At 47.2% G+C, this 26029-nt stretch overlaps 1 protein-coding gene across 12 annotated transcripts in view; it reads left to right on the top strand.

The window, feature by feature from the left end:
• Positions 1-26029, top strand: part of SGMS1 (sphingomyelin synthase 1) — a 267166-nt gene that overhangs the window by 169843 nt on the left and 71294 nt on the right. For 2 of the 12 annotated variants that reach the window (XM_059397424.1, XM_059397423.1), the window contains exon 1: positions 231-505. The exons of the other annotated variants lie outside the window; for them this stretch is intronic. The gene's annotated coding sequence lies outside the window, so the exon portion shown is untranslated. Of the gene's footprint in view, positions 1-230; positions 506-26029 lie in introns of those variants that run through there. 12 annotated transcript variants of the gene reach the window in all.

A 26029-nucleotide genomic window follows, 5' to 3' on the forward strand; every position in this document is an offset into this window, starting at 1 on the left:
GAGTTTTTACTGAGCCATCTACTGTTTTCTTGGAAGTTGCTAAAGGCTAAAGTTTGAGGGGGGAGCAAAACAAACAACTTCTTTTTTAAGGGCTGATATAAATCAAGACAGGAAAGTTCCGCCTTAGCCGCCAGTGAACACGCTTATTGGTCAGGCTCCACGGGCTGACTCATTTCTTTTTCGCAGTGTTAGAGGGCCACACCCTGCATTCCAAAAAAACCTCTGCTGCCGGGCCACACCCGCGGCCTCCCCGCTGGAGCCTCCGGGGTCGCAGCCGGCGCGGGTGTCGGTGTCGGTGCGGTGTCGGTGTCGGTGCGGCTGCACGCCGGCGGGCCAGGCCGCGGGAGACGCGCGGGTGTGGGGCCCGGAACCCGGCGACCCCCGCCACCCGGACCCTCTTCCACCCCCGCCCGCCCCGCCTCCCGCACCCGCCAGGCGGGAGCCGCACACACTCGCTGGTGCCCCGGGAACTTTGCCGACACTGCCGCCGGGGAGGAGGAGAGACGTAAGTGTGCGCCCTCTGGGCGGAGTGGCCTGGCCGGCCCGGGCGCACTCCGGGGAACGAAGGCTGCAGCGCAGACCGGTGGACAGCGGGCAGAGCCGGCCTCGCGGAGCTCCCCGGGCGACGCGGGGAGTGCCCTTGCCCGCGCCACAGCCCCGCACGCTCCCCGTGCCCTTGCTGAACCCGTGGCTCGGAGTATGAGGGCGGGGGCTGCAGCTGGGGAGGCTCCGAATGTGCCGGGGTGCTTTGGAGAACTAAGGAGCAGGGGGTTGTTTTGCCGTGGGGTTACCAGAAAGGCCCAGCGGAGATGTCGGAGGGAGTCAAATTGCATCTACAGGGAGGTGGCTAAGTTTGGGGGAAGCCCTCTCTCGAACTCCAGTCCCTGTGCGGGAGAGGTCCTTGAGCTAACTCCTTGGCCTGGCGGGGAGCGGCTTTGAGTGAGATCTATGCTACAGCCCGGAGGAAGCACGTGCGCCTCGTGTTTTGGAATGAGCATGTTTACTCCACAGCCATGCTTTCTGTGTATTGTGGCCAGTAATTGCTCCTGCGGAATTTGTGGAAATAAATACCCTGAGAAGAATGCATGGGACTTGCTTGCCCCCCCCCCCCCATTAGTTTTTGTTCTGTGTCCTTGTGGAGTTATACCAAAGAGAAGGGTAAGAATCAGAGACCTGAGCTCCAGTTCAATTTCATTCTTAATCCTGTTGCCTTACCACTTTTAAAACTGATGTAGAAATAAAGTTGTGGATCTTCTTTAAAAACCTTTCTATGTAAGAAACTAGTCAGCAAGCGCATAGAGATTTGTATGGTGTCTTTTTCTTTCTTTCTCTCTTTCTTTCGCAAGAGGATGGGGAGGTGTAGGGACAGGAGAAGCAGAACCTTTGATTTATTCTGTTTGATTAAGGACCTACCCAGTGCAACAGACATATATCACCACTGATATATGGTGAGAAGCACTGGCTGTACTCGAAAGGCAGGCTGTAGACATGAAGACATCCATAGCAAGAAGGAAGATAGGAAAATTGTAAATTGCATTATGAAGTTACCGACATGAATTACGAAGTTATGAATGATACCATTATTCTTCATTTATGAAGGTAGAAACTAATGCAAGCTGTAACAGAAAGAGTGAGAGGTTCTTTGCAGCTGATTTTTTCTGTATATGAAGGAAACTTTACTAGAAAGAAATCTTTGCTAGGGGCGCCTGGGTGGCTCAGTCGTTATGCCTCTGCCTTTGGCTCAGGTTTTGATCCCCGGATCTTGGGAATGAGCCCCGCATCGGGCTCCCTGCTCCTCCAGAAGCCTGCTTCTCCCTCTCCCACTCCCCCTGTTTTTGTTCACTCTCTTGTGGTCTCTTTTCCTGTCAAATAAATAAGATCTTGAAAGAAAGACAGAAGGAAAGAAAGGAAGAAAGAAATCCCTTCTAAATGTACTAAGTAATTGGATAGAATTTTCAGTGAGTTAAACTTTGACCTCCTAGTTGCACTGTTTCCAAGTTCATAGGCTTGATCAGCTCAGCTGCTTTGAGTTTAACTCAAGTGCCTCTGTGTGAGATGGGGATCCCAGTTCTTTTGAGAAACATTCTGTGATGTTGAAGACAGCTGCGGTAGTTGGAAATGCCCCTGTCAGGTGGTGAGAAGGGAAAGATACTTTGTTAAATCTCTGAGGTGTCTAAAATGTAAAGGGATGATTAAATTTAGATTTTGATTTGAGTGTCACGTACCATTGTGACAGAGCCGACCATTTAAGGACCTGCTTATGATCAAGCAGCAAGATGCTTTGCATCCACTACCTCATTTAATTTGTATAGTCATGCTGAGAGATAGAGATATTATTATCTTTGTTTTATAGTTGAGACAGCATCTTTAACAGTGTTAACTTTTCTGAATGAAATAATCCCAGAGGACTTTCTTTGTTCAAAGCAGATTTTTTGGTGTGATTTTTAAAAGTTCCTCGTTGCCCCAGCGCCAGAATATCAAAGTACAAGGAATGGTGCATTTACTCTGGGAGCTCATGGTTTTCAAATATTAACTAAGCAAGCCCTTTCTTGATAAGCTTGTTAACACATGTGCCATCCCCACCGTTCCGCGCTTGGGATGACTTTCTCCTCCTTTTTTCCCCTGAAGCCTTGTCAGTTCTAGACTGGCATAGTCTTCCTATCCCACATGCACTGAGTGCAGCTCAGGCATTAAGCAGCTGGGGACGTGGTTGTCCAGGGTCACTGTCTGTGAGTGCACACGGGCAGTATTTTCTATGCAATGTCAAGTGCTTTTTGTTTCTTGGCACTTAGTGTTGAGCCTGTTAGTTAAGAATAGTGAGGTCACGAGTGGCGCACTTTGTGAATGCTGGAACTTTTCTTGTTCAGTGAAGGTGAGAAAATCTCAGTGTGTCTCACCAGGGGCTGCCAGTACACCGAGGGTCCCTCTGCTGGGCTGGCTTCTGCGAGGTCAGAGTGAAAGAGAACATTGTCCCGTGTCTTAGAACGCTGTGCGCTACAGCATCTGGGCCAGAACCCAGAGCCCAGTGTCGTCCCACCCCCGCCTCCATCACCGTCACCACCTCTTAGACACAGAACACCCACCCAGGCCTCCTCCTTAGACCTCTCGGAGTCCTAGCTGTGTTAAGTGCCTTGAGTTCTCGAAGATGTCGACAGCGCATGCCAGTGCAATGATAAAACCACTTGGGGGTAATCTTGTGAAAATCATGGAGAGGAGGAAGTATGCCAGGCAGCTTGATTTTCGAAACAGGGCACGTGGTAAGTTCTGGAAACTTGATTTTCAGGGCTCATGTTGGTATCTAGCAGAATTTTAAGTGACATTTTGAGAAGGTGGATAGGGATGGATTTCGAGAGTGGGGTGACTGCCCAGGTCCAGTGTCACTCCTCTCCATCTGGCCTTACTTCTTTTTTGCTGGTTACCAGACAGGTGTATCAACATCCCTGCGGGTGCCCACAGGCCTGCTTCAGCCAGACATTTAAGCAAGTGCTGCGTGATGTTACTCGAGGCAGACATGTGTGGGTTGGGCAGCAGTAGAGATGAGTGGGTTTGTGTTTTGCCCTCCTGAGCAAGACTGGTCAGTAGGGTGGTGTCAGCCCTGAGCTAGCTGCCAGCCCCCAGCTCCTGACACATCTGGAGGAAAAGGTCACATGCTGGTAGAGGTGGAGAGGGAAGCGACGGCCCCATGGTTTTCTGAGGCATTGGAGATAGTGGTTAGGGGACCGGGACTCAGGACGCCTGGGAGACTCGGTCACTTAAGTGTGTCTGACTTGGGCTCAGGTCATGGTCTCAGTGCTCAGTGGTGAGTCTGCTTGTCCCTCCCGCCCCCTCCCCCCACTCTCTCTCTCAAATAAATAAAATCTTAAAACCCCTGAAAGAACAGGGACTGTGGTCTGACCTTGGGCGGGTTATTTGAGGGATCTGCGCCTTAGTCTTTTCATTCATAAAACGCAGATAAATACTACGTCCTTGTTGAAGATGGTGAAGGATTACATTAGATCGATAATCCATGGGAGGTGCTTCAAGCCCTGAGCCCGACAGTAGACCGTGTGTGTTGGAATGGGGCCTTGTGTTGTCGCTCGTGCTTTTACTGCTTTGGGCGCTGCTGGGTACTGTTCTCGGTTTGTGTGTCGGTTGTGGGTGCAAAATGGGGCTGTTGGATTTGGGTGAGGGTCTAGAAACTTTGAACGGAGGTCGATGGCCCTGGGGATGTCCAGCCTGGTGTGGAAGCTATGGGATGGAACTGGCCTCCAGTCCACTGAGGTAGAGCTGGTCACATTCTCTGCCTGGTGCATTTTATCTGATGGAACGAGTGCTTTCTCTTTAGGAGCTGTCGCTGGCTCTCCCAGAAACCTCCATCAGGTTAGAATTTAGAGGGGCTCTTTCTTGATGTTGGTCAAGATTGAACCAGCGATGTGATCTTAGGCACTTGGCTAAACTCGGTGGTTCTCACGGGGTGGCGGGGAGGGGGGTGTCAGTGAGCCAGTGACGCCGCTGCTGTGCATAGGACAGGCCCCTCTGCACAGAATCGTGCCTTCCAATGTCAGTGGTGTTGAGGCTGAGGAACCTCATCTGTGTGTTTCTGTGAAATGGGTCTTTTGGAGCCTGCAGAAGGGCACGGCATGCACGTTTTACCAGCAGCCGTCCAGTATCATGGCATTTGCTCCGTTCCCCTAGAGGAAGAGAGTGCAGTGCTGGGAGAGAGTCACGTAAGCCCGTGCGGGCATCCCAGCTGTACCCATTTAACCTGCTCTGTGATTTGAGGCAAGTTTCTCTGTCTGTGATCACCCCGTCCCTGTTTCATAAGAGTTGCAGGAATCCACAGGGCGCATCTGCAAAGCTTGCAGTGCCGTTCTTGGGCCCAGGAGTGAGCCATGGTTTTTCAGATTCACTTTTCTTTTTTTTTGGTAACAGAGTTAGGTGGATGCTTATAAAAATGGAAGACTTGGAAAGAGGATGAATCAAGAAAGTGGGTTTCTAATAGTTGAAAGATACAAACCAAAAAGGGCTTTGGGGTCAGAAGTTGGGGAGGTTCTATCCCTGAAGTGTTAACTTTAGCCCCATGGGGAAGGAGCTAGAGTCCTGTGCCTCACGTGGGGCTGGAACTAGCCAGGAGGAAGAGTTCTGTGTTTGTGGATTGCTCCACTGCAAAAACTTGGAACATTATTCTTAAGCAGTGCAATGGACTCTGTTTCTTCATCCTACTTTTGATGTGATTGATGGTTCCTTAATCGGTTGTCTAGTGCCTTAAGATACAAGCCACACACACACCCAGCCACGTATACCCAAATGTGTCAGCCTTGCTGTCTTACTGACTTCCTGTCCCCACTCTGCCTCCCCACCAAAGATGGAGCAGAGCTTTCACGTGGTCGCTCTTCCTGTCACCCTCATGGGTGGCCCAGCCATGGAGCTGGGAGTCTAGAGGCCATCCCTGAGTCCCACTGTTTTCCTGCTGTCGTGGTGGCCTGGGACAATTCCATAAGATCAGCTGAAACTTCATGCATTTGACTGCAGGCTGAATGATTGATTGATTGATTGATTGATTTTGGGAGCTGAGCCTTGGGTGGAAGGATCGCCACCCTGCCCCCTGTGGGCACGACCTACCTGCTGTCTCCTTTGTAAGGGAGAACGTTTTACAGCTCTCTTTGTCATCCAGGAGGTACCTCTGAGAGATGCACTGTGGAAAGTGGCCTGGCTTAGAAAGAGGCTCTTTGTCTGGAGGATTGAAGATGTTTGTGAGTTTTTAAAGAAATTTCACTTTCTCTCTCCGGGTCCGGGGACCTCTGCATTTGGAGGGAATTGTTGAAGTCCTGCATGCACACGGGACGTAAGCCCTCCTGTGGAGCAGGTGTCTGTGTGTGCCCCCAGCAGCTTGCCTCTCTCTGGGTATCTGGAAAGCTGTCCTCTTGGAGCAGTGGGGAGACCACACACCACCCCCATCCCCCACCCCCTAGCAGACAGCAGCAGGTGGACTAGGAATGACTGGGGCACTACAGCCCGCCCCTGAAACATTTGTAACACAGCCACCCCTTCACGCAGTGCGTGGAGGCTTTCCTGAAACCAGCCTTCAGGCTTTCTTGAACCCTCGCGATGGTGCAGAAATCGAAGGCAATGTTCCAGACTCTCCTGGTCTCGAGCTGCCCCAGAGTTGCTGGGTGTAAAGGTGATTGACAGACACTCGGGCGTTCTAACAGAGAAGCCTGAATGGGGACATGCAGAGCTTCGAGGGGTCAGAAGGCAAGAGTTTGACATTTGAGCCAAACCAGACCTCGGGTTCCTTGTAGATGAAAGAGATGAGAGATAGATTACAATTTTAGGTGGTCCCAGTGAGCACAGTTCTTGAAGCCCGATTAGATGATTTCCGCCCTTTGGGCTCAGCCTCATGACTTTGCTTTCCCAGATGTGGATGAGGCTGGAAATTCCGTGAGCTGCTGTGACCCAGGTGTGGAAGGTGCCCGAAGGCCGAGTGTGTGTTTGCAAGGTCCCCAGTGCTCACCCGGTGGAGTCCCTTACTCTTTGCTGTCCAAATCCCAAGTTCTAGACTTGTGCTGAGTCAGCAGATGTGAAGCTAGATTTCTTTGTGTTTTGAAACTGGAGTCCTGCCCAAACACCTTGTAGACAGACACAGAAGGAACAAAGAGATTTAAAAGGTCATAGTAGAATGGAACAATAGACCTCATTACGCATATCTGTGAGCTTGTGTTTTTAGTTTAAAGAGTTTAAACTTGGTGTTTCCTGAATTCTTTGTGCTCATCTAAATATTCTCTGTGGGTGTAGTTTGCTGCTTTTAAGAGGGGTCCCTCCCCCTTCCTGGAAATTCCTAAGGCCTTCGGTTCACTGGAGTCACCCGTTTCCTCCGTTTGCACCGTGAGCACGGTTGGTCTGTGGGCACTGTGCCAGGGCTGGGAGAGCCCGGGCCCTTTCTAACTTGGAAAAGACCCGGTTCTAAAAGGACGCAAACACCTGCGGGTTCATGGAGCAGAGCGGAGGGAGACCGAGGAAGTGCCGCCACTCTGGGCTCCTCGGGCAGAGGGAGCACTTGGTGCACGGTGGTCCTCATGGGGGAAAGGTCTTTGGAGAGAAGTTTGCAGATGTGAACCCTGTAGCTGCGATGACATAGGCAGCACCAGCCCGGCCTGTCTTCCCGGAGGGAGGGTGTCCTGCTTTCAGGGAAGCCAGAGCCAGTCTTTGGGGTGACCCTGTCCCCGGGCTGGGGCTGCCTATGAGCTTTTGAGATCAGGCCTTTGGGTTCCAGACCTGACTCTGCCGTGCCTTAGACACCAAACACTGCGGAGCCCACCCTGGGACACCGCGTCATTCTGTCCCATGCCCCGCTGTGTGCTTTTTGGGCTCCTTGTGGATTGCGATCAGCAGATTCCAGCCTCTGGTCTGTGTGGTTCATACTCCCACAGCAAGGTGTTAAATGGGTATTTTTATTTTAATGTCCCCATGAGCCTGGTTGGCAGGTACCACTCCTCATTTATTTATGACTCGCAAGGTTAAGGGGCTGGACTGGTGAGGCCCCACGCCCCGCCCCAGGTGACAGTGGGCTGGAAGCACCAGCTTGCTTCCCATGGGGGGCGCTTGTCTTCACCCTGAGTGTCCTTTCCTCCAGAACTGATAACCATTGTAATGCTGGTACTTCCCTTTGCTTTTTAGAAAATGTGGGGAAGAGAAAGGAGCTTAACTGAGTGCTTACTCGTGCAGGGATGCCGTGTCTTCTGGTGCGAGTGACTCATGTGAGCATGAGTAGAGCAGACCAGAGTCCATTGTTATAGTTACAAAGTAAACTAAACCAACTCAGTCCTACCGGGCTGCTTAGCATATCCTGTGATGTCATTTAAGTCGCTCAGATTACCACACTGCTGGAGAAGTCTCCAGTCAAGGCGGCTTTTAGTCAGAATTTCACTGACTTTTTTCCGCTGTGGTTTTGCCATTGCTAAGATGCTTACAAATTTTAAATAGATAAAATTAAGTAAAGTTTTGAATAAAAGAAGTCTACTTTTATTTGGCTGCCAAGATCATAGCACAGCCCCCCTCCCCGTTTTGGGCATTTTGGTTCTGGAAGCTGTGGTGCTTTTTTAAAAACTGTATTCTTAGAAGACTGTCCTTTTAATATTCTTGTATTCACACTTATGTACTGAAACTTTTCACGCAGTTACCATTGCTGACAGTAACTGGTGTTTGTACTATTGAGCATTTGTTGGAGAGATTATCAACCCAGGGGGCCGGGGCTGGGACAGTCACCTTCTTAAAGCCTCTCAGGCTTTCCTTCCAGGAGCAAAATACTCAGCAGAGGCCGGAGCCTGCTGCCCTTTACTTTCTTTGATCATGTCCCTGTCAAAGTCAGAGATGTGGAAATTCAACATGTCCAGCCCAGAAACCAGTTGTCACCAGTCCAGACCTAGGGGACTGCCTTTCACAGTGTCCTCAGTGCCGGGATGGCCAGAAGTGTGTCCCAGGAAGACTGGGGGGGTGGGGGGGACTCCTCCCGGGAAGGGAGCAGAGAGCGGGTCAGAGCACTGCCCCTGGGAAGCGGCAGGCATTCTGCCCACTGTGTTGAAGAACAGGGAAAAACAGCCAGAAATCTCCTGTTCTCTCTGCACGGAGATCTCCTCCCCTCCCTGGCCTGGGTTCAACTCCCGACCTCTCCTCAGTGGCCCCCATGTCCTCCAGACTTCCTTCCCCTGCTGCCACCATGTTCCAGGGAGCTTTAGTCTCTGAAAATATGTTAACCCAATTATCTGAGCAAGTTGTGGGTCTGTGTGTGTGGGTGAGGTCAGGGGGGCTGGGAGTTGCTGTATTTTTAAATTGTGAATTGAATCAGTTCAGGGGCTAATGCTTCTTCTTTGCTTCTCTTTCTGCCTACCACCCCAAGTACGCAAACACCAGCAACGCGAGTGCTTCCCCGCAGTGGGGATGGCCATGGGTGCTTGGCTGCCCAGTACCCTAGCCACTAGGCATGTGCAGTCACTTACATTAAACGAAAGTGAAATAAAATAAAAAAATTCTGTTTCTTAGTTGCACTCATTGCATTCAAGTGCAAGTGTCGCAGCTCCCATGTTGGGCAGAGCAGACCCAGAACATTTCCATCATCTGATGCCCAGGAAGAGGAGGCGGCCTTAAAGAAGATAGGTGGAAAGGCGTTGGATCGGCTTTCAAGGAATTCTGTGTAAACCAAAACATTTCTGGGGCTGAAGCTTGGCTCCTTTAGGCCAAACGAAGGTGCCTTACTTAAACTCTGAGGTTCCTTCCATTTTAAAGTTGGGATTCTAGCAGAGAGCAGCCAGAGGGAGTCATGGGGGGTGGGGAGGGGGCGGGTGCAGCGTAACCGGTTGGTCGGGGCCTGAAGTCTGAGGTTGGCAAATAGAGTTGGGTGAGGCGGCTTTCCCCAGACTGGCGAGAAGCCCACGGAGGAAGCTGGGAGTCAAAGAGCAGCGGGTCCTTGTGGCTTGGGCTGGAGGAACTGATGGGGGGCTGGGAGGCTGTGGTTGGCGCTTAGGGGGGCCCCAAACTGAACCCACAGAGGAGATCCAGAGAGGTCTGCGGAGAGGGAGGTTAGTCTGGGGTCCTGGTGTAGAGCAATGAAGGCCTAGGTATGAGCAGTGAAGGTATCCTAGGTCCATTTGCCCTGTTTCCTGCAGAGATCTAACTGATAGATCCCACTGAGGCCATGCAGTGTTACAGGAGCTCAGTCCTTTCCTAAGTTTTGCAATCCAAATTATTTCCAGTGGGTTAAAAGGCACCCCAAGGTAGAGTCCTTGGGAACTGAAGAAGCCTACTGAGGCCATGCTTCCAGAAAAGTAATGAAGGTCCATTACCAAATCCCCCCTGACTCCTGGGTAGCGTCCCACGCAGGATATGTCAGAGGTTCCTGTGTGTCAAAAGCGACCAGAGGCGTCCCTCAAGATATCGCTATTGATCACCATCCTGCCTTCCCTGGGAAGACATTCCTGCCGTAAGAGGCCCTGGAGGGGTGCCGGCGTCCCTCCACTTCCCCATCGCATCCTAGGCTACAGATGGGTGCCTGGTGAATGGACTAAAATGCTTGTGCCATGCTATCGTATGTCCTGAAGACTGCATACTGTTTTGCCATATTAACCCATGGAAATGCTAGAGAAGTTTGGCAAGGGGAAATTACCCAATTTCATAGCTTTAGGCGGTTTGCAGAAGACACTGATGAGAAACAGTAAAGACTGAAATCCATCATGGTCTATGCGACATTCCAACACATGTGGTCCTTACAGCCAACTTCCCTAGGAAACGGTCCCCGGTTGCGTTTTAATTCAATCGGGTACTGGTTTCGGCCTGCTCCCAATGGAGGTCTCGTGGCCAGAAGTGGCTAGACCGGGCATGTGGAGGGGATCACATTAGATCAATCAGGAGGAAACCTCACATGGGAGTCTTAAGATTGGCAGCCGTCCTGGTGACTTAGGTGGCTGTCCCGTGCCCAAGAGAGACAACTTTCTATAAGAACAGGAATAAAGAGAGGCCATCAAGTTTCTGGGTCTTATTGCCATTCCGGCCAGGGTACTAGCTTACAGCCAAAAGGCAGACGCTCTCCTCCCCGTGGAGTAGCCATGGGCTAGAGGATTACAGCCTGAGCAATTGACATGCAAGTGTTCCAATAAGACCATACTCCTTGAAAAAGCCCTGGAATGGAGAGTACAGGAAAAGGAGAGAAAGTACTCACCAATTTTGCACCGAAGCACAGAGTCCAAATGTAAAGACTCACAAATCTCCTGGCTGGCTCGCCAAAAATGATGAAGTCCCAGAACCTAAGTCAGGTTCGGTGGGGTGAGGAGGTTCGGAGCCGACGACTAAAGAAAGAATTCTTAAGACGTCGTTGGTGCAAAATGGTGGTTTATTAAAGCACGGGGACAGGACCTGTGGGCAGGAAGAGTTGCTGCCCCGGGTTGTTAGGAGTGGTTGGTTATATACACAGGAGTTGGGTAGGTGAGGACAAAGGGGTGTTCAGAAGGGCTATTGGGGCAAAGAATACTATCAGGATATTGAAGACCTGGTTACTATCAAGTAAAGACAATTGGGAGTCTGGTGGAATGTTACATTCCTGCTATCAAGCATCCTTGTTAATGAGATTTAGGTTTAGAAGAAATTTAACTTTATTTACTTTTCCTTCTACCTCCACCTCCTTTGGTTTTTTATGGAGGGGAGGGTGACATTAGGCTTGAGAAACTGAGTTCTGTGTCTTTGGAAATTGGGCTATTGATAAGGTAACTTCTTTGTTGTAATCTCAAGGACATTTGCAAACCAAGGGAGACTCCTGTTTTGCAGGATTGCGATCTCAGCAAGTTAACTATTTATCATTTTATGGCAGTCAAGGGTGCCTGAGGAATGCTACACATATGGAGGGGAGCGGGTGGAGGGGGGGGTGCAAGGCGCCAGCTCTTGCTTTGTCCTCAGCCAGCCTCCTGCTCCCTCATCAAAAGAGCATCGGGTCCTTGTGGCTTGGGCTGGAGGAACTGATGGGGGGCTGGGAGGCTGTGGTTGGCGCTTAGGGGGGCCCCAAACTGAACCCACAGAGGAGATCCAGAGAGGTCTGCGGAGAGGGAGGTGAGACATGCTTCTGGCAGCTTCTGCATTCTCTGTGGCTCCTATTGGTCGGCTCCACCCCAGCCCTTCCCTGGGGTGAAGTCAGCACTCAGGCTCGGGCGGGGCTGGGCCGGGGGGGGGGGGGGGGGGGGGGGGGGGGGCCCCGGGGGGGGGGGCAGCGGGCTCCAGACCAACAGGGCCCGGTGTCTGCGAGCCAAGCACCTCTTCATGTGGGGTATACTCCTCCTGCTGCCCTCCTTTGGAGCCCGCACAGTCAGGCGCGTCTTCGCAGAACACCGAGCACGTGGCATTGACGATGTTTCCCTGGACGTGAACTTCGAACTCCTTGGGAGCAGATGTGTCTTGTGCGTTGTGGGAGTCCAGGCCCCTGGCACCTAGCGGGGGCGTTTGTAGCTCTTTAATTCATTGCTTGAAAACTCACTGAAGTATGTTGTTTGGAAGATTTTCTAACAGAAAACTTAACTTGTTTTTTTTTTTTTTTTTAAAGTTCTTACTTAAATTCCACTTACTTAACCTACCGCTGGTGTGATATTAATTTCAGGTGTGTACCGTAGTGATCCAGCACTTCCATCCAGCCCTCCCCCTGCTCATCACAACACGTGTGCGCCTTCATCCCCATCAGCTGATTAATTGTCACCCCACTCTCTCCCCTCCTCTCTGGTGACCAGCCCTGTGTTGTCGCTAGTAAAAGTCCATTTCTTGATTTGCCTCCCTCTTTCTTTCTCTTTCTTTTTTTTTTTTTTAACCTTTGCTTATTTGTTGTGTTTCTTAAATTCCACATATGAATGAAATCATAAGGTATTTGTCCTTCTCTGACTGACTTATTTTGCTTAGCATAATCCCCTCTAAATTCATCTATGTCCTTGCAAATGGCAAGATCTCATCTCTTTATTATGGCTGAGTAGTACTCCATTGAATATATATGCCACATCTTCTTTACCCATTCGTCAGTCTGTGCACACTTGGCTGTTGCTGTAATCTGGCTGTTGTTGGTAATGCTGCTGTACACCTCAGGGTGTGTGTGCCCCTTTGAACTAGGTTGTTTGGGTTTTTCTCCCTTTGGGTAATACCTAGTAGTGCAGTTGCTGGGTCATAGGGTAGCTCTAATTCTAACTTTCTGAGGAACTTTCACACTGTTTTCCAGAGTGGCTGCACCAGCTTGCATTCCCTCCAACAGTGTAGGAGGGTTCCCTTTTCTCCACATCCTCACCAACACCTGTTGTTTCTTATGTTGTTGATTTTAGCCATTTGATTGGTGTGAGATGGTATCTCATTGTAGTTTTGGTTTGTATTTCCCTGATGAGTGATACTGGGCATCTTTTCGTGTGTCTTTTGGCCATTTGTATGTCTTCTTTGAAGAAATGTCTACCCTTGTCTTCTCATCTTTTAATTGGATTATTCATTTTTGGGGTATTGAGTTTTACAAGTTCTTTCTGTATTTCGGATACTAACCCTTTATTGGATGTCATTGGCAAATACCTTTTCCTGTTCAGTTTTGCTGGTTGTTTCCTTCACTGTGCAGGTGAAGTCCCAGTGGTTTATTCTTGGTTTTGTATCCCTTGCCTCAGGAGACATATATAGAGAAAAGTTGCTATGGCCAATGTCAGAGAAATTACTGCCTGTGCTTTCTTCAGAGACTTCGGTGGTTTCCTGTCTCACATTTAGATCTTTAATCCGTTTTGAGTTGATGGCAAAACTGTTTTTGTGCATGGTGAAAGAGAGTGGTCTGGTTTCATTCTTTTGCCTGTACCTGTCCAGTTTTCCCAACACCATTTGTTGAAGAGACTCCTTTTCCTGTGGGATATTCTTTCCTGCTTTGTCACAGATTAATTGACCATATAATTGTGGATATATTTCTGGGTTTTCTGTTCTGTTCCATTGATCTCTGTTTTTGTGCCTGTACCATACTTTCTTGATGACTACATCTTTGTCATACAACTTGAGGTTCAGAATTGTGAGCCTCTAGCCAGCTTTTCTTTTCCAGGATCACTATGACTATTCAGGGTGTTTTGTGGTTCCTTACAAATTTTAGGGTTGTGTGTTCAAGTTCTGTGAAAACTGCAGTTGGTTATTTTGATAGGGATTGCATTAACTGTGTAGATTGCTTTGGGTAGTAGAGACATTTTAACAGTATTTGTTCTTCTAATCCATGAGCATGGATTTTTCCATTTCTTTGTGTCATCTTCACTTCCTTCCATTAGTGTTTTATAGTTTTGGAGTCCAGGACTTTCATCTCGTTGGTTATGTTTATTTCTAGGTATGTTATTATTTTTGGTGTAATTGTAAATGGTTTCATTTTCTTAATTTCTCTTTCTGCTACATCATTATTAGTGTATAGGAATGCAACAGATTTCTGAACACTGATTTTGTAACCTGTGACTTTTCTGCATTCATTTATAAGTTCTAGTAGTTTTTTTTAGTGGAGTCTCCTGGGTTTTCTTTCTTTCTTTTTTAAGATTTATTTATTTATTTGACAGAGACACAGCAGGAGAAGGAACACAAGCAGGAGGGGGAAGTGGGAGAGGGGGAAGCAGGTTCTCCTGCTGAGCAGGGAGCCCTGCGCGGGCCTTGATCTCCCCGGACCCTGGGATCATGACCAGAGCCGAGGGCAGACGCTTAACGATTGAGCCACCCAGGCACCCATCTGGGTTTTCTGTATACAGTGTTGTGTCATCTGCAAGAAGTAAAAAATTTTACTTTTTCCTTGCTGATTTGGATGCCTTTTATTTCTTTTTGTGGTCTGCTTGCTGTGTCTAGGACTTGCAGTGCTATGTTGAATAAAAGTGGTGACCGTGGACGTCCCTGTCTTGTTGACTGTGAAGAAAAAGCTCCAAATTTTCCCCATTTCGGATAATGTTAGCTGTGTTTTTTTTTCCACATATGGCCTTTATTATCCTGAGGTATGTTTCCTCTAAGCCTACTTTGTTGAGGGTTTTCATCATGAATGGATGTTGTATTTTGTTAGATCCTTTTTCTGTGTCTTGAAAAGATCCTATGGTTCTTACCCTTTCTCTTTTTAATGTGATGATTAATCACTTTGATTCATGAATATTGATCCACACTTGCAGCCCAGGAATAAATCCCATGTGATTGTGGAGAAATTTTTAATGTATCATTGGTTTTTGTTGCTAGTATATTGTTGAGGATTTTTGCATCAGTGTCCTTACCTGGTTTTGGTATCAGAGTAATGCTGGCCTCATAGAATAGAAGTTTTCTTTCCTTTTCTACTTTTGGAATAGTTTGAGAAGAGTAAGTATTAACTCTTCCTTAAATTTACATGTGAAACCGTCTGGTCCTGGACTTTGGCTTGTTGGGAGTATTTTGATTAGTGATGAAATTTCATTGCTACTCTGTTCTAATTTGCTGTTTCTTTCTGTTTCAGTTTTGGGAGTCGATTTGTTTCCAGGAATTTATTCATTTCTTCCAGGTTGTCCGATCTGTTGGCATAGAGGTTTTCATAATAATCCCTTTTTTGTAATAATCTCTTATAAATGTTTATATTTTTGTGGTGTGGATTATTTTTCATTTGCAGTTGTGCTTATCTGGGTCCTCTCTCACTCTCTTCTTTTTGATGAGTCTCACTGAAGGCTTATCAGTTTTATTACTATTTTTCAAAGAACTAGTTCCTGGTTTCATTGATCTGTTCGATTGCTTTTTTAGTTTCCGTATCATTTATTTCTGCCCTAATCATTACTATTTCCTTCCTTCTGCTGGCTTTAGGCTTTGTTGTTCTTTTTCTAGCTCTTTTCAGTATAAGGTTAAGTTGTTTATATTTGAGATTTTTCTTGCTTCTTGCGGTAGGCCTGTGTTGCTATATACTTCTCTCCTAGAACTGCTTCTGCTGCATCCCCAAAGTTTCAGACTGTGTATTTTAATCTGTTTCCATGAGTTTTAAAAAAAATTTCTTCTTTAATTTTCCTGGGTGACCGATTCATTGTTCAGTAGCATGTTACTTATCCTCTAGGTATTTGTGGTCCTTCCAGATTTTTTGTTGTGGTTGACTTCACGTTTCATAGCCCTGTGGTCTGAAAAAGGTGCATCGTATGATTTTGATATTCTTGAATGTGTTGAGGCCTGTTTTGTGGCCTAATATGTGATCTCTTCTGGAGGATGTTCCATGTGCACTTGAAAAGAATATGTATTGTGCTGTTTTAGGATGGAATGTTCTGAGTTTATCGGTAAGCCCATCTGGTCCAGGGTGTCATTCAACACCATTGTTACCTTGTTGATTGTCTCTTCAGGTGCTCTGTCCATTGCTGTAAGTGGGGGCTAAGTTCCCCTACTGTTATACTATTGATTATTGCCTTTATGTTTGTCATTAATTGTTTTATATATTTGAGCGCTCCTGGGTTGGGTGCGTAAATATTTACAGCTGTTACATCTTCTTGTTAGTTTGTCCCCTTTATTTTTAGATAATGCCCTTCTTTGTCTCTTGTTACTCTTTGCATTAAAGTCTAGTCTGTCTGAAAAAGTGCTGCCATTTTGCCTTTGTTGTGACATCGATTTAAATGTTTCTCCTCTTCACTTCTAATCTGCAGATATCTTTGGGTTTAAAACAAGTGTCTTGTAGATAGTATACAGTTGAGTCTTGGTGGTTATTATTATTATTTTTTTTTCATCCATTCCAACACCCTATATCTTTTGAATAGAGTGTTTACTCCATTTGGGTTCAGAGTGATTAGTGATAGATATGTATTCATTGCCATTTTATTACTTGTTTTGTAGTTGTTTCTGGAGATTTTCTCTGATTCTTATCTTTCTCTGTGTCATGGTTTGCTGCTTTTGGCTAGTGATCTATCTTGATTTCTTTCTCTTGATTCTTTGCCTATTTATTAGTTTTGTATTGGTGATTACCATTAACTCTGCATATGACAGCTTCTGCAGTAACAGTCTCTGTGAAGCTGATGGTCATTTACATGTGAACCCATTCTTAACTCCTCTCCTTCCCACGTTTTAGGAATCTGTTCTATTTTAAAACCTTTTGTGAGTGCCATGACTGATTTTTTTTTTTTTTTTTTTTTAAATAACAGTATGAGCTTTGACTGCTTTTGTGTTTCCGGCCTTCGTGTTCTCATTTACGTTCTTTCCTTTTCCCTATAGTATTTCTTGCAGGCCTGGTTTGTGGTCACAAACTCCTATAATTTTTGTGTGTCTGGGAAACTGCATCTCGGGTTCTATTCCAAATGACAGCCTTGCTGGGTATTGTATTCTTGGCTGCACATTTTCCCACTCAGCACTTTGAGTATATCGTGCCACTCTGGCACATCTGGCCTGCCAGGTGTCTGTGGAGAGGTCTGCTGCTCACCTTACGGGTTTTCCCTTGTAAGTTAAGGACTTCTTTTATCTTGCTGTTTTTAAGGTCTTTTTCTGTTTTGCAGATTTAATTATGGTATGTCTTAGTGTTGGCTTGCTTTTGTTGGGATCTCTCTGCTGCCTGGATCTGGGTGTCTGTTGCCTTCCCCAGGTTAGGGAAGTTTTCAGCTGTGATTTTCTCAAATAAATGTTCTGCCCCCTTTCTCTCTCTTCTTCTTCTGGGATTCCTGTAATACAATGTTATTATGTTTGGTGGGGTCACTGAGTTCCCTGATCTGTTTTCATGTTCTGTAATTCTTCTTTCTTTTGTTCAGTTTCACTACTTGCCATTATTTTGTCTTCTAGGACACTGAATTGTTCCTCTGCTTTTTCCAGCCTGCTGTTCATTGCATCAGGCCAAGTTCCCGTCTCCTTTATTTTATTTATTCATCGTCCCTGATTGATTCTTTTTTAACTCTTTTATCTCTGTGGTAATGGTCTTACTGATGTTTTTTCACAAGACCAGTGAGCATCCTGATGATCATTGCTTTAAATTCCCCATCAGGCATGTTACTTACATCTGCTTCACTTAGATGTCTGGCAGCGGTCTCATCTTGTCCTTTAATTTGAGGTAAATTCCTCTGTCTTGGCATTTCGTCTAAGTCTCTGCCTTCTGTGTGTTAGAAAAGCCTATTGTGTCTTCTGCTTCTGAAAGTGATGGCTTTGTAAGAAGGGGTCATGTAGTTCCAGGGCCTGGCGCTTTTGGCAGCATCTCAGGTTTATGAAATTTGTGCTCTGCTGCTGTGTTTTGGCTGCTCTATCTTTCAGGCCAGGCGTCTGCAGAGGCTCTCCTTACCTTTGTGGGCAGTGTTTGGTCCCAGGTCTGAATGTGGCAAGTTTTAGCTGGGTCTACTCTAGTCTGCTTGTAAAATGAGCCCTGATATCCCCTCCACCAGAACTGAGGCCCTGCAGGACTCTGGTCAGGAGACATGGTGTGGGCAGTGGTTTTTGCTGGTCTTCTGTGGGAAGGACCCACTGTGCTGGGTCTGAGGTAAGCATGACTGAGAGGGGCAGGGGCAGTCCCACCAGAGCACAGGGGAGTGGAACTTGGTATGAGGAGGTTAGGCAGTCTGTGTTGCTTCCCTCATGTAGCCCTGTGTTTATGTTGAGGGGTTGAGTAGGGAAATGGCCTTAGCCAGCTGCTTTGTTCCTGGAAAAGTGTCTCCCTCCCTGAAGGCTGTGTCTCAAGGATCCACACAGAGAATAACCACACCCTCCAGTGTGCCCCGGGCACTCTTCAGATGCTGTTTCTGTGCTGTCTGCCCCCAGGTTGTTTGCCTGCTTTCTCTTGGGGGCAGTGCAGTACCCTCCAGGCGCTATTCCAGCCAAGCCTGCTGACCTTTAAAACTCCAGGCTCTAAGCCCTGCTTGTTGCTGGAAGTCATGAAATTCAGCCCCTCTCATTTTCAAAGCCAGTGGCTATGGGGAAACATTCTTGTGCGTTCTGCTGTGTGCTCTCTGGCTGTTCTCCACAACGATGCTCGGCTCCTCTCCTCTCCTCTCCGCAGCACCCATTATCCTTGTCTTCACTAAGCCTTCTTTGATGTAGCTTTTCTCCACCTTTTGTCATGGAATTTTGTTCTGCCAGTCTTCATGCCGATATGTTGGGGTTTGTAGGATGATTTTGATAGTTACTTAGTTGGGTTCGTGGGACAAGAGGAGACTAGGGTCCTCCTACTGTGCTGCCGTCTTTCCCCTCAATATCAAACTTTTCTTTTCTTTTCTTTTTTTTTTTTTAAAGAATACATTTGTGGCCACTAGACTACAAAGATAGAAGCCAGTCCTTTCTCCAAATGGGCAGGGAAGGTGAAGATCTTGAAAGTCGCTGTACCAGAGCAGGAAGGATGAGTGGGAGGTAGGAAGGCTCGCAGCTGGAGAAATGATCTTCGGAGGGAGTTCATGTGGGGTTCGATGAATAACCATTTACACTAGTCCAGTTCTCAAGAGTTTTGTCTTCTCAGGATCACTGCAGTGTGTCATTTTGGCCAAAATGAGAAGGCTCTGAGAAGAAGAAGGCTCTGAAAAGAACATCGAACTAAAAATACTTGACTATACAGAAATAGAAAATAAGTCGATTCCTGATAACATGCCATCAGCTTTGGATTGTGGACTTTTTGCTCCCAATATTTCCTAAATTTACTGAAATCACATAGAGATTTTTTTTTTTAAGATTTTATTTTATTCATTTGACAGAGAGAGATCACAAGTAGGCAGAGAGGCAGAGAGAGAGAGGAGGAAGCAGGCTCCCCGCTGAGCAGAGAGCCCCATGCAGGACTCGATCCCAGGACCCTGAGATCATGACCTGAGCCGAAGGCAGCGGCCCAATCCACTGAGCCACCCAGGCGCCCCCACATAGAGATTTTTAAATTCAGTTTCATGTTCATGTTTTCTACCCTGAGTCCCACCACTGTTCTGACTCATATGATGGCTTATGATAATGGTAAGTTTGCACCTAGCAGAGAGTAGGCATTCAGTAAATACAGATTCACCAAGTAAATGAGCAAATGGTGAGCAGTTATGATTTAAGGCATTCAGTTTTTTTACATAGCATGAAATCATTGTAGAGATCTCTAGTTTAAACCTGTGTGTTTTGTTCTCTGTATGAGGTCCTCTACTGGTTTCCATTTACTGAGAGTTGCTCATTGTGGTCAGGCCTTACCTTTGTCCTTTTGAGGCAGGTACTACTGTTCTGGATCATGAGTAAATTTGCTGCTGCTTCCGTTTGGTGGCTAGACAGCTGAGGAAGAGGATGACATGGTCTTTGCCCCAGAGGCGGTCAAGGCCTAGCACATGGGTCCGTTTCAGGGAATGAGTCTGGTCTCCAGAGACACCTCTATCAGGAGCCAGAGGGTGGGGAGGCCTTGCTAGAGAATGGGAGGGAGGCCACAGGATCTTTTCAGGCTGAGCTCAGAGCCCCCATGAGGAGCTGGGACCTGAGACGCTCTGGAACTCTGGGGATCCTTGAATCCCTCTGGAAGACCAGAGTGCAGACACAACTTCAGCTGGAAAACACTTAATACAGTTGAAAAATTGTGGCGCTTCTTACTTTCTGCCCTTTTTATACATGACTGTTATTTAGAATTCTGTTGTGAAAATTACTTACTGTGAAAAGTGAAGGATAGGTTCACGGGTTTTGTTTCTCTCTCTCTCTCTCTTTTTTTTTTTTTTTCTCGCCGTGTTTGTTTTCTGAACTCTTCATCTTTCTTGATCCCTGGCGCATGTAGGAGTCCGCAGGTCTGGCCCTGGCTCTCCAGGAGTCAGGCGGGGGTGGCGAAGGCATGTTTGAAGTCAGATAAGATGTGCTGGGTACTGGGCTCATGCTGTGCCCGTACCAGCTTCACTGTGTTCTCCCCACCTGACACCGTCGGGAGCAGGTGACCTGTCAGGACAAGTGTTTTTGAGAGGTGGGCAGACCGAGGGTTAGAGAGCTGAGGTGGTGGGAGGCCATGCAGCGTGGCACAGAATGGGAGCAGTTCTCGCTCTGTCTTTCATTTGGTAGTTTGCCACAGGACCTAATTACGGCAGGAGTGCTGGGGGTTAAAGGGGTATATCGGTGCCCCCAGAGTCAGGGCCGTCTGGGAGCTGAAGCCAGACAGGAGTTCGAACGGGGATGTAGTTGGAGCAGGGAATGGTGTAAGAATTATTAGCTATCATAGATAAAAATCGATGGAACAGACGGAGAGGATTAAAAATAAGCTTACTGTGACGAGCGCTGTGTAGTGTATAGAATTGTTGACTCACTATATCGCACAGCCCAAGCTAATGTAACACCATAGGTTCATTGTACATCAGTAAAAATGTAAAAGAAAATTGGAAAAAGAAAGCATAGGGGGAAAATATTGGCACGATAAGAACTGTGGGAGGTTAACCATAATATATGCCATTAGCAATTAAACAGAACAACTAAAAATAGAAAAACCTCAAAATAACCACCAAATGGAAAAAGCAGGCCATTGACATAAACACACACACACACACACACAATTTTTAAAAAAATTTTTAAAAGAATGATTAGCTTTAACAAGGGGGTGGAGTGAAGATGGATTAGCTGATAAAAAGTAAATGGAACTCTACAGGATATAGAAATAATGGATCCTGGGGAGCAGAGGAGGGCCCATAAAGGAAGAGGCCACACCTCACGCCTTTCTGAGAGTTGGATCCAGACCCGGACTGTGTTGGAGAGGACGTGGTTGGAACCCACTGTGGGCGCAGAAGTTGCTGGGTGTGGGGGAATTGCTGTCCTCAGAGATATGTCCCAAGTGGAGACACCCCACTGTAAAGCTGTAGGAGGCGGGAGCCACTCTGGAAACCGGAAACTCAGCTCCTTCCTTTTGTCTTTCCAGAAACTTCCTTCTACTGACAAAACTAGAATAGCTCCAGTCGTGTGGACCAGGCAATCAAGGGCAAGTTTGTAGCCGAGAGGCACTACCTTGAGACCTGGGCACAGAGAGGAGAGAACTCCCCTTTTTTCTCAGAGCCTTTATTTCTCTTTTGTTCAACCAGGCAGTTGGGCACGATCTGTTTATACATTTGGCTGGGTTCACCTCCTCCCCCTCTCCGCTGTGCCCTGCACTTAGTGGAGCTTGATATCTCTGGGACTTACCACTAGGGGCTCCTGAGGATTAAGCTGCTTTAATTTTCTGTGGTTTGCCTCTTTTTTTTTTTTTTTTTTTTTTTAATTTTATTTATTTGACAGAGAGAGAGAGATATCACAAGTAGGCAGAGGGGCAAGCAGAGAGAGAGGGGGAAGCAGGCTCCCTGCTAAAGCAGGGAGCCTGATGTGGGGCTCGATCCCAGGACCCCTGAGATCATGACCTGAGCTGAAGGCAGAGGCTTAACCCACGGAGCCCCCCCAGATACCCTTGTGGTTTGCCTCTTAAACCTCGGATAAAGACCTGGATGGATCAGGAGTTGATGGCACATTGACGAGGCCCTGTCAAGCCAGGTGACATCCCAGGCTCGCCGTTTAATGCCGGTGAAGACACTGGGTACAATCTAGAATTGTAACTGTATGTGAAGTAACTCAATTTGAGATTTTGTCTCTTGGGCTTTATGAACATTTGCCAGAGGCTTTCCTGACATACTGTAGGGTTCTGGTTTTATGTGTCCGCAGCAGGTTTTTATTTAGTTACTACTGCATTTCTTTACTGCTTCCTCATGACTCTGGAAGAGTCATTCTTGCAGAAGAGTTCTTCAGACATTTCCCCTTGAGACTGTTCCCTCCGTAACAGCTTGGAACTGCTGGATTCTGTTTGTGACTTCTAGCCACCGAAGTCCGTACTGTGCGTAATTTCTCATTTAGCTGAAAGCATTAGAAAGGGAGAAGTGCTCAGCCTCATCCTTGTTGCTCTGGAGCCAGGTTTGTGATGCCTTGTCTGCTCCATTTCATAGTTTGATTTCATAGCTTGTCCTATTCCCCACCTCCCCTCCCCCCAGAACTCTCCTAAAAAGCCTTTAACTCACTAAATTTATTTTGGGAGGTTCAGATATGAAGGCCTATAGACATTTGAAGTTTTCTTTTCTTTTTTTTTTTTTTAATATTTATTTGACAGTCAGAGATCACAAGTAGGCAGAGAGGCAGGCAGAGGTGAGGGAGGAAGCAGGAACCTGGAACCCTGCTGAGCAGAGAGCCCGATGTGGGGTTGGATCCCAGGACCCTGAGATCATGACCTGAGCTGAAGGCAGAGGCCCAACCCACTGAGCCACCCAGGCGCCCCTGTTTTGTGTTGTCTTTTTAATTAAATTTTGTTGAAAACCAGAGTGCTAAGAGAGAGAAGATAATTTTCCATGACCTTATATATAGGTAACACCTGATGATGTTGAAAATAAAGGAGTGCATGTATGGGGTTAACATGCAGTGGTATCAAAAGGCACAGAAAGGGAAGTAAAAGCCTTCCTTCAAATATAACTTTTATTATGTTTCTTGTGGTTTCTCCCGGGGTGGGGGGGAAATGTTTCTGGCACATATCTGCATCTGCGGCTCTCTGCTTTTTATGTTGTTTAATAAAGGGATTAATTATACATATTTTTCCTATAGCCTCCCCCCCCCCTTTCCGATTATATTTTTAGAGATCTTGTCCCTCAGCACACACGGATCTGCCTTATTCTCTTTGATACGTTATGTGCAGTAATGGATATGGAGGGGCAGTAACTGATTTCACCTGTATCTTATCCCTGGGTGTTTTAGTAATTGCCAGATGTTTATGGGAAGGAGCTGTGCTGTGTTCGCTGTTGGAGTCACTATGGTTTGCCTCTTTGCAAATAAACATCTCACTGATATATCTGCAGATTAAATGCCAACAGTGAGATTGCTAGGTCAGAGGATCAATGCATTGTAAACTTTGACGGACATTTACCAAATTGCACTCCAGAAATTTACAGACTGATTTTCTTTTCCAGGGTTGTCTCTTTCCCACACCCCCACCAGCACTGTCCCGTCCCCAGACTTGGCGTTTTTGCCAGTCTGCTAAGTTAAAAATGTCTATTTGCTCTGACTTGTTGATCTTTAATTACAGGTGTAGGGTCTTTTCGTAGGTTCCCTGCCCCATTGCGTTTCTTTCTGTAAGTTGCCTGCTTCTGTGCGTGGCTTGTGTTCTCTTCCTGCTCCATTTTCTTTTCCCTCCTTTCCTTTCCTGTAGGGGTCTTGTGTTTATCACATTGACTTCTGTGAGCTCATTTTAAATTAGAGAAACTAGTTGCATTTCATATGTGTTACTAGTGTGTTTTCTCATGTTATATCCTATCTTTTGAAAATGCTCATTAAAAAGTGTTTTTATTTTGGTGTAAAGATTTTTACACCCATTTCTTTGAAAAAGAAATGGAAAAAGCATGTGGGTTGAGAAGACTCGGCCATGCCTTCTGCTGTTTTTAAGACTGAGTGGTTGTGGTTTGAGACAAATGATTCTGCCTATAGATCTTAGTATGTCCCACGGCCCTGGAGACCCTGTAGCATCTTATTTACACCAGGACTGCCCTGAAGGAGTGATGGGTGCTGGTGTCCTTCCCCCTGTACTTGGCCGTGGCCCTCAGCAACTTATGGGCCTCTTGAGAGCAGGCGAGCCCATGTCTACAAACGTCTGAATTTAGCTACCTGGGGAAGTCATTCCTGGAGCCAGAGTGGAGGGCGCTGCTCGCCCCTGAATGCCAAGCGCCGACGGCAGCACCGGAAGTGAGCGCACCGGAAGTGAGCGCACCGGAAGTGAGCGCACCGGAAGTGAGCGGCAGCACGTGGGATGAGTGGATGCAGACAAGGCAGAGCAGGAAGCCTGGCAGCGGGGAGGGGCCGGCACGGGGAGTTCGTATGCCTGACGCTGCTGCGCCAGGGTCCGGAGCACGTCCAGGCCCTGCCTTCGTCACCCGGTTCATCTCACCGGACGGGGTGGAGAGGCTGGACCGTGGAGATGGCGCACTGCGGCCAAGCATCCAAGTGCTGTTCCGGCGAATCTCTTCGTGTTCCCGTCATGACCATCTACATCCCCAGGGACAGGTGATCGCATCTGTGCCCTTGTGATGAGGAGCTCTTTCGGGCAGTATTGTAAAAAATTGAATTTCAAAATAATGAGAGCACGAGAGAAGGATTTCTCTTCAAATTCCTTCAAGGAACAAGCTTCTCCTTTGAACGTCTAAAATTTAACATTGTGGTTAGCAGGAACAGGGTGTGTGAAGGCTTGTCACATCCTCCGTAAACTCTGATGCAGAGTCCAGGGTAAATATCTTGCTAGTTCTTCCTTTAATTAAATCCCTCCAGAGCAGAGCTGAAAGGTCTCCTGACAACTCAAGTAATCTATCTATCGATTTCCCTGCTTCCTCCATGGAAGAGCTTTTTCATGGTGTTGGACAAGGGACAGTACGATGATCCAGTGTCTTCTCTGTGGACATGCTGTGTTGCTCCTTGAAGATATCAATAACTCTTCATTTCTAGAGGGACCATAGCTTCCTTCCCAAGCCGTTGGACTCAAGCTGAGATGTCCGATGACTTCATTTACTCCCCGTGGTTTTCTGAGGGCCGTTGGTTCTGTTAATTTGAACGTGCTGTACCAAAAGTTGGCACTGATGAAACGGGTTGATTTTTGAGAGAGCTGGTGCTAAGCTTGGACTTCGGAGTGTGCTGTTCGTCTGTATTCAACACACAGATGACTGGACATCAGAACTTGAACGCATCAGCTGCTGTCGGAATGATCCCAGTGCTTCCAAAGCCCCCAATACAGGCTCCTGAAGTAATTGGTGAGTGATGTCATTAGTGAGCCTCGATCCGACAAATTCCTGCTGGTTCTATAATGGCTGTTGTCTTCTCTAAACAGTGCATCGAAATGAACAATAGAGATGCTAGAAAAGGTCTCTCTGGCTCCGTCAGAGGGAGCTTGCATGCGATTTTTTGGTTCTGCCCTTGTCCGCCCTGCCTCCTTGGCCATGGCTTATAAATCAAGGTGACTAAATCAGGCTGACAGAAGTTCATTTGTGCATTTGCCTTCGACATTTCATACCGGAGGATAGCTGACGAAGACGGATGGACGCTACTTGGAAAAATGAGTTTCTGCAAGCGACCGTGTCTGTGCTTTGTCCAGCAAGGATGAGGATGGGTCTGTCGGTGAGACCGTGGTGTCCTGGTGAGAACGGGACAGGCTTGGAGAAACAGAACCAGTAAAAAATAAAATGCTGATATCAGCTGTCACCGTTGTATGAAGCCTGCAGTTCAAGGAATGCTCAGCAACTTGTGTCTTGTATGTTTGGTTAGTGGGTATGAATTCTGGGGGGTGTACAGGCTTTTTGGAGGAATGCTTTGCAGCCAGAATAGAAAGTGTGAAGCAGTTGGGAAGGACGTTGGTTGGGAACCAGAAGCTTTGCATACAGACAGATGAACAGACGTCTCTGCCTTTGAGTCTTTTTTTTTTTTTTAAGATTTTATTTATTTATTTGACAGAGAGAGGGAGAAGCAGGCTCCCTGCTGAGCAGAGAGCTCAATGTGGGGCTCGATCCCAGGACCTTGAAATCATGACCCGAGCCGAAGGCAGAGGCTTAACCCACTGAGCCAACCAGGTGTCCCATCTGCCTTTGATTCTTGATGCTGCTGCCACTCCCAGGTGTCCTTGAGAAAGGAAGATGATCTC

Source organism: Mustela nigripes, chromosome 4 (genome assembly GCF_022355385.1).
Source record: "Mustela nigripes isolate SB6536 chromosome 4, MUSNIG.SB6536, whole genome shotgun sequence".
Taxonomy (NCBI): Eukaryota; Metazoa; Chordata; class Mammalia; order Carnivora; family Mustelidae; genus Mustela; species Mustela nigripes.